At 49.1% G+C, this 6,554-nt stretch overlaps 1 pseudogene; it reads right to left on the bottom strand.

The window, feature by feature from the left end:
* Positions 1-200: 200 nt before the first annotated feature.
* Positions 201-3,146, bottom strand: LOC102276714 (olfactory receptor 8G17-like; annotated as a pseudogene).
* Positions 3,147-6,554: the final 3,408 nt, after the last annotated feature.

The raw sequence follows: 6,554 nt of genomic DNA, 5'->3' as shown, positions 1-6,554 counted from the left end.
AAGCCTGGCGTGCTGTAGTCCATGAGGTCGCAGAGTCGGGCACGACTGAGCGACTGAACAACAAGGTCTTAGTTGGCATGTGGGATCTAGTTCCCTGACCAGGGATCAAACCCAGGCCCCCTGCATTGAGAGCACGGACTCTTAGCCACAGGACTACCAGAGAAGCCCCTATATGCATATTCAAAGATGTCCAGGCTAAATATAATTCTTTATAATTCTAAATACAATACTTACTCTGTCACGAATTGCTTCAGGTTATTAACTTGTGTTTACTGAGTGGAATCTCCTTCAATTGTAAAGTGAGATCATCCTTAGGATGGCTGCTCCACTGTGCAATGGCAAAGACTGAATATGATAATGGATGCAAAGCTGCTTTAGCAACACTCTGTATAAAGTATGGTATTTGCTGTTTCTTTCTTACTTCCTCCCCCTCCTTCCAAACCAGGCTGCTCCTGGCTGGGACGGTTCACAGTCTGATTGGGAAGACGCTATGCCTTCGTCTTGCCAACAAACAACCTCGCAGGGTTTAGCAGGAGCTTCCTCTGCAGGGCCTCCTTCACCTCCTTGTTGCGGAGGCTCTAGATGACGGGGGTGAGCATGGGGGTTATGAAGGTGCAGCAGACAAACACGACCTGGCCACTGGTATCGTCGGTGGATCCATGAGGCTGGACGTAGGTGAAATCACGGTGCTGTGGAAGGTGGCAATGGCCAGGAAGTGGGAGGCACACATGGAGAGGGCCTTCTCCTTCCCAGCTGCCAAGCGCATCCTCCCAATGGCCACCAAGGCCAGGCCGTAGGAGGTGAGGACGAGGGCAGCAGGTAGATAGGTAGCCAGGGCAGAGAAGATATAGAGGACCACTCCTGCCATGGCTGTGTTGGCACAGGCCCGGCAGAGAAGGGGTTGGATGTCACAGAAGTAGTGCAGTACCTGGTTGGGCCCACAGAAAGGCAGGGCAAAGACATTCCCAGCCTCGATAGCAGAATTAGCGCCACTGAAAGTGAGGAAGCAGCCACCAGCTGGAGACAGGTGCCCCTGGTTATGACGGAGCCGTAGTGGAGAGGTCGGCAGGTGGCCGTGCAGCGGTCGCAGGCCATGGAAGCCAGCAGGAAGCTGTCAGCTGCGGCGTGTATCACAAAGAAGGTCATCTGGACCACGCAGCCCTTGAAGGGGATGGACCTGTCAGAGGCCAGAAAGTCGACCAGCAGCCTGGGTGTGACCACAGAGGAGTAGCAGATATCAAGGAAAGAGAGGACGCTGAGAAAGAAGTCCACGGGACTGCGGAGGCAGGACTCCATGAGGCTGAGCGCCACCATCCCCAGGTTTCCCACCACGGTCATGACATAGATGAGCAGCAAGCCTCCAGAGAGAAGCTTCTGGAGGTCTGGGTCATTGGAGAATCCCCGCAAGATGAGCCGGGTGACGGGGGTGTAGTTTCCAGTGGCAGGGCTAGTTCTCCAGGCGTCACCTGCAGAGGTGGCAACTGATCATCACTCAGACACTTACTACTTCCATAAGTTTGAGCAGCTCACTTAACCATTCTGAGACTCAGTTTCCCTAACTGTAGAACAGGTGATTTATTCTAACCTGTTTCACGAGGTTTCTTGTAAGGATTCAGTTGGATCCTGCTTGTAAATTATATAGCAGAACTAAATTTGTGTTGATAAGAATAATATTGCTGTTCCTTCTTCCTCCCCTCAATGTAATTACTGGCTCTACAAATAATTAATCTTCATTTTCTGTTTGCTTTCATGAGGAGAATTATAACTACCTTTGTGGGGAAAAGACTAGTTTTCTATCCCTAGACTACTTAAGGATAGTAGTAGTCTTCTTTTTTTTTTTAACAGATATTTTTGCTGAGTGTGTCCGCTTGTGCAAGGTACAGCGAGGAGGAACGCCAGGCGCGTGTAAGTCCTCTTCTGCAAGATTCGTGGGAGAGTCACGCTCTAGTGGACAGGACATGAGCTGTGAAGGCAGACAGACCCGCATCTTCATTTCAGCTCGCCTCTCACTGGCTGTGTCTCCTTGGATAAGCTGTCTTTGAGTCTTGTTTTTCTTACCTGTGAAATAGAGATCATGTATCTACTCAGGACTGCTCTGTGGCTTGGGTGAACTGAATGAATGGAAAAGCTCTGACTGTCCGGAGCACAGTGAGTCATCAGGGAAGGTGAGGTGCCGTCCCCACTCTCTCGTGCCTGCTTCTACACAGGCAGGTCACAGGATGCAGCACTGAAAGGCAGGGTCCTGGCGGCGTGGCAGGATCCGGGCACACGGCTCAGCCTGGACGCTTCCGGCCCCGCATCCCTGCTTCTTCACCAGGGCCCTCGGCATTTTTCATATTCATTCTTCCCTTTCTACTTCTTGGTTGAAGGACTTAATTTTGCACAAATGAAGGGTCTCTGGTCCAGAATGAATATTAATGGTTTTCTTTTTCTCTCATAAGATGACAGCCAGATTCCTTTGATGCACACACAGTCACACACACATACACCCACACACTCACACACACACTCACACACACGCACCCCCACACACACTCTCTCACACTCATACACAGACTCACATACACTCACATTCACACATACACTCACACACACACTCACACACAGACTCACACATACACTCACAGTCATTCACATACACTCACATTCACACATACACTCACACAGACACACACACCCACACACTCACACACACTCTTACACACACTGACACACACACACACTCATACACAGACTCACATACACTCACACTCACACACACATATACTCACACAAACACACACACACACATACTCACACACACACTCTTACATTGACACACACACACACACACACACTCTTACACACACTGACACACACACACACGGAGTCGTTCAGCTCTGGGTTTAGGCTGAGCGCCTCCATCCTGCTTCCCAGTAAGTGAGGGCTCTGGTCCTCCTCTCCTGCTCCCCCTTTCTTACCATCTTCCCTGGTCCAGACAGACTAGGTTCCCTCCTCACCTACTCCTCCCACCCGACTCCCAGAGGAACACGTGAGTCCTTCAGAGGCCCATCTACGATAATCCTCACTGACGACGGCCTTGACTGACAGCCTTGCAGACGGACCCGAGGCTCCCAGCTAGCGAAGAGCCTCCAGATGTCTTCCATAACGCCTGTGAAGTCCTGCCTCAACCCTGCCAGGGGCCTCCCCTCACCCAGCAGAATTCCCTCATGTGTGCTGCTGCAAGCTGGAGGCTGAGTGTGACTCACACAGATGCATTTAGACTCGCTTATCCAGGCTTGGTCAACGTTTCCGAGACTTTCTTTCCCCACTCCTGGGTTGTTTTGTTTCTCTATCACACTGTAACTTCTGAAAGCAGAGACTGTTCTAGGTTTTGTATCAAGAGAATAGCAAATATTTGAACAGTTACAGTTATGCAAGAATATTTGAACAATTGAGGTCGTTCAGCAGTATTTAAACAATTACTTTTCAGAATAGCATAAAGCATGACTTTGACCATTTAGGATCTTGAAATAATGTTGAAAGCAAACTGACTCCTGTGACTCAGGAATGAAGGAGCCTGCGAGGACCCTTTCTAGTGACCAGCGAGGGCTTCAGAAAGAGAAGGGACGGGGCTGGACCTTGACAAATCAGGAAGGGGGAGCCTTGTGGAAGAGATGAGGGTGTGCAACAGCCTGGAAGTGGGAATTAATCTCCTCTGTAAACGTTTACTGGGCAAAAAATGCATGGCAAGGACAGTTTGAGCCTCAGTTTCCTCAGTTTCCACGAGGTAGAGAGATAGCATGTGTCACTATACTTAGCACGGTTCTGGAAACAGGGTAACACATTAACTTTCATGCCACTCCAAGTTAGATTAGCAACAAGTAGTGGGTTGGACCCCTGAAGGCAGTGGGGTCTCAGGAAATGCTTACAGGCTGGCAGAGTAGGGGGTGGGGTGCATCCAGATTTGGGGGAGAGGAAGGAGGAGAGAACAGACGACCTCAGCTCTCTGAACCAGCTCTGGTGGGGGAACTCAGTAGGACGTCCGATGGACAATCACCCACCTCAGCGGGCAGTGCCCCCACCTGGCACAGCTCCAGTGGGAACTCAGGATCCTCCCCACCAGGCACGCGGGGGATTCCAGGACTCACGTCCACTCCAGCCCGTGTCTTTGGGGTTCTCTCTAGAGCTGTTTCTGGACTCAGAGCTGATGGCAGGCACCCGGCTCAGGGGAACAGGGAGCGGCCCTCAGGACTGAAGCCGAGGCCGCCTCCGCTCCTGCCAGTTCATCAGCTGGCTCTGCCCCTCAGGACCCCAGGTGCTGTGGCGGCTCAGAGCTCCGGGAGGCCCTGAAACACACCGGGCCCACCTCCTGTCCTGGGACTGCGGGAGGGTCAGTCTCAGGGCAGAAGGGATGATGCCCTGCAGAATCTGGTCACTTGGTTTGGCCTTGAGGCAGAGGAAGTTAGGGTCTCCTTGAGGAGCTGGTGCTGGTGGTTCCACCTTGGCCGCAGGGAGACTCAGAAGGAGAGGTGGGAGCCGTCCAGCTTCCTCCCTGGACTCTGAATTCTGGGTGAAGAGACATTATCTTGCCCCCTGTGGGGGCTTTCTGGAATCTGGAGGCCAGTTTTCCCAGCTAGTCTACTAAAGAGCCCAGGGGACCTTGGCTGGACACTGAGGACCTGCCCTGGGCTCCAACCCTGGAGGACGAGTCGGTGATGCTGAGCCCCACGGAGAGTGAGTCTAGGGCAGGTCAGGCAGTGCTGAGCCCCTTTCCTTGCTGTTCTGTGTCCCAGCCCTGCTGGAGCCCTGAGGGGGTGGGCACCCTGGGGCAGGCATCCTGGGGCCTGACCCTCTCTGGGAAGCTCTCCTGGCATCAGCCACCAGGGACTCATCTAAGGAGGCGCTGGGAGCCTTGTCAACAGAATGGGTGGTTTATTTATATTAGCAATTTAGAAAATTGTATTTTCAGAAACAAAGCTAGCATTTAAGCACAGGAAATGCCAATGGGTGTAAGGAGGAGCCAAGGGAATGGTTAACCAGGAGCAAAAATGCATTCGGATCATCTCCCAGCTGTGGCTTTCCCCCTCTTTTCCTCTCTCTGACTCTGCTTTGTGGGTGGTGGGGAGAGGGCCTCCTCTCTATTTGTCAGCTGACACTGCTCCCCTGAGCCTGTCCCTTGATGGCTCAGCTGAGGCTCCTGGAGTAGGGGTGGTGGAGGTTCTGGAATCATGAGTGTTTGAACTGAAGAGAAGTACAGAGCATCTGGCCCTGTGAACTCCTGGCTGAGATGCGATGGTTCCACTCTGCTCTGAGTCAGGCCTGGATTTCCCAGTGGGAAGACCAGGAGCAAAGTCTAGGCATCAACATGAAATAAAAAATATATATGGTCATTAAAATAAAGTAGCAGGACATGGAGATTTTCTTTAAAATAATCTGGATGGGTCCATGGTGAAAAATGTAAACAACATTTTGAAGATAATTGACAAGATCTTAATATGAACTGTGAATTGGATAACAGTACTGTATCACTCTAAAATGTCCCAATTTTGATAACTCTACTGTCTGTTCTTGGGAACTGCTCATTAAAGTGTTTAGTGACAAATGGTTTTGAATAAATTATATGTGAATATTTAAAGTGTTTTATATTAAATAAGTGGAGCAAATTAGAAACAGTAACTCCAAAGGACACAATGTTCTTATATTATTCTTGCAAGTTTAAAAATTGTGTTAAAATACATTATAAATGTAAAATATTAAACTATATTGAAAGAGTGAAAAAAAATCTGGGTGGGAGAAGTTGTAATAGTAGTGAAGCTATAAATTGTTCATAGTTGAAGCTGGAGGATAAGGACGTAGGCACTTTGGGGTTATTTTTTTCTGCAACACAGGTATTACTTGCATTTCTGTGGGGCAAAAATCTGTAAGTTAATATCTATAGTAACTTCACTGAATCTGGAACTTTTAATAAATAGTAAACAGTGAATGAAAGTAGATTTATTTTCCTAAATTAATCTTCAGGAGGTCTTGTTAGGTAATGTCTTAGAATGACCCTGAAAAGACATGCTATTCACTTTTTCCCATTATTTACAAGTTTTGGACAGTTTTTATTAGCAAGTTTATATTTCTACATTTTAATACAGTTATGAATTAATAAATAATATTGATGATCAGTTCAGTTCAGTTCAGTTCAGTCACTCAGTCGTGTCCAACTCTTTGTGACCCCATGAATCGCAGCACGCCAGGCCTCCCTGTCCATCACCAACTCCTGGAGTTTACTCAAACTCATATCCATCAAGTTGGTGATGCCATCCAGCCATCTCATCCTCTGTCATCCCCTTCTCCTTCCGCCTTCAATCTTTCCTAGCATCAGGGTCTTTTCAGATGAGTCAGCTCTTCACATGAGGTGGCCAAAGTACTGGAGTTTCAGCTTCAACATTAGCCCTTCCAGTGAACACCCAGGACTGATCTCCTTTAGGATGGACTGGTTGGATCTCCTTGTAGCCCAAGGGACTCGAAAGAGTCTTCTCCAACACCACAGTTCAAAAGACTCAATTCTTCTATGATAGTAGCTA

This window comes from Bos mutus, chromosome 15 (genome assembly GCF_027580195.1).
Source record: "Bos mutus isolate GX-2022 chromosome 15, NWIPB_WYAK_1.1, whole genome shotgun sequence".
In the NCBI taxonomy this organism is placed as follows: Eukaryota; Metazoa; Chordata; class Mammalia; order Artiodactyla; family Bovidae; genus Bos; species Bos mutus.
Note: the sequence above shows the minus strand (reverse complement) of the source record. Positions and strands in the feature narration are given on the sequence as shown.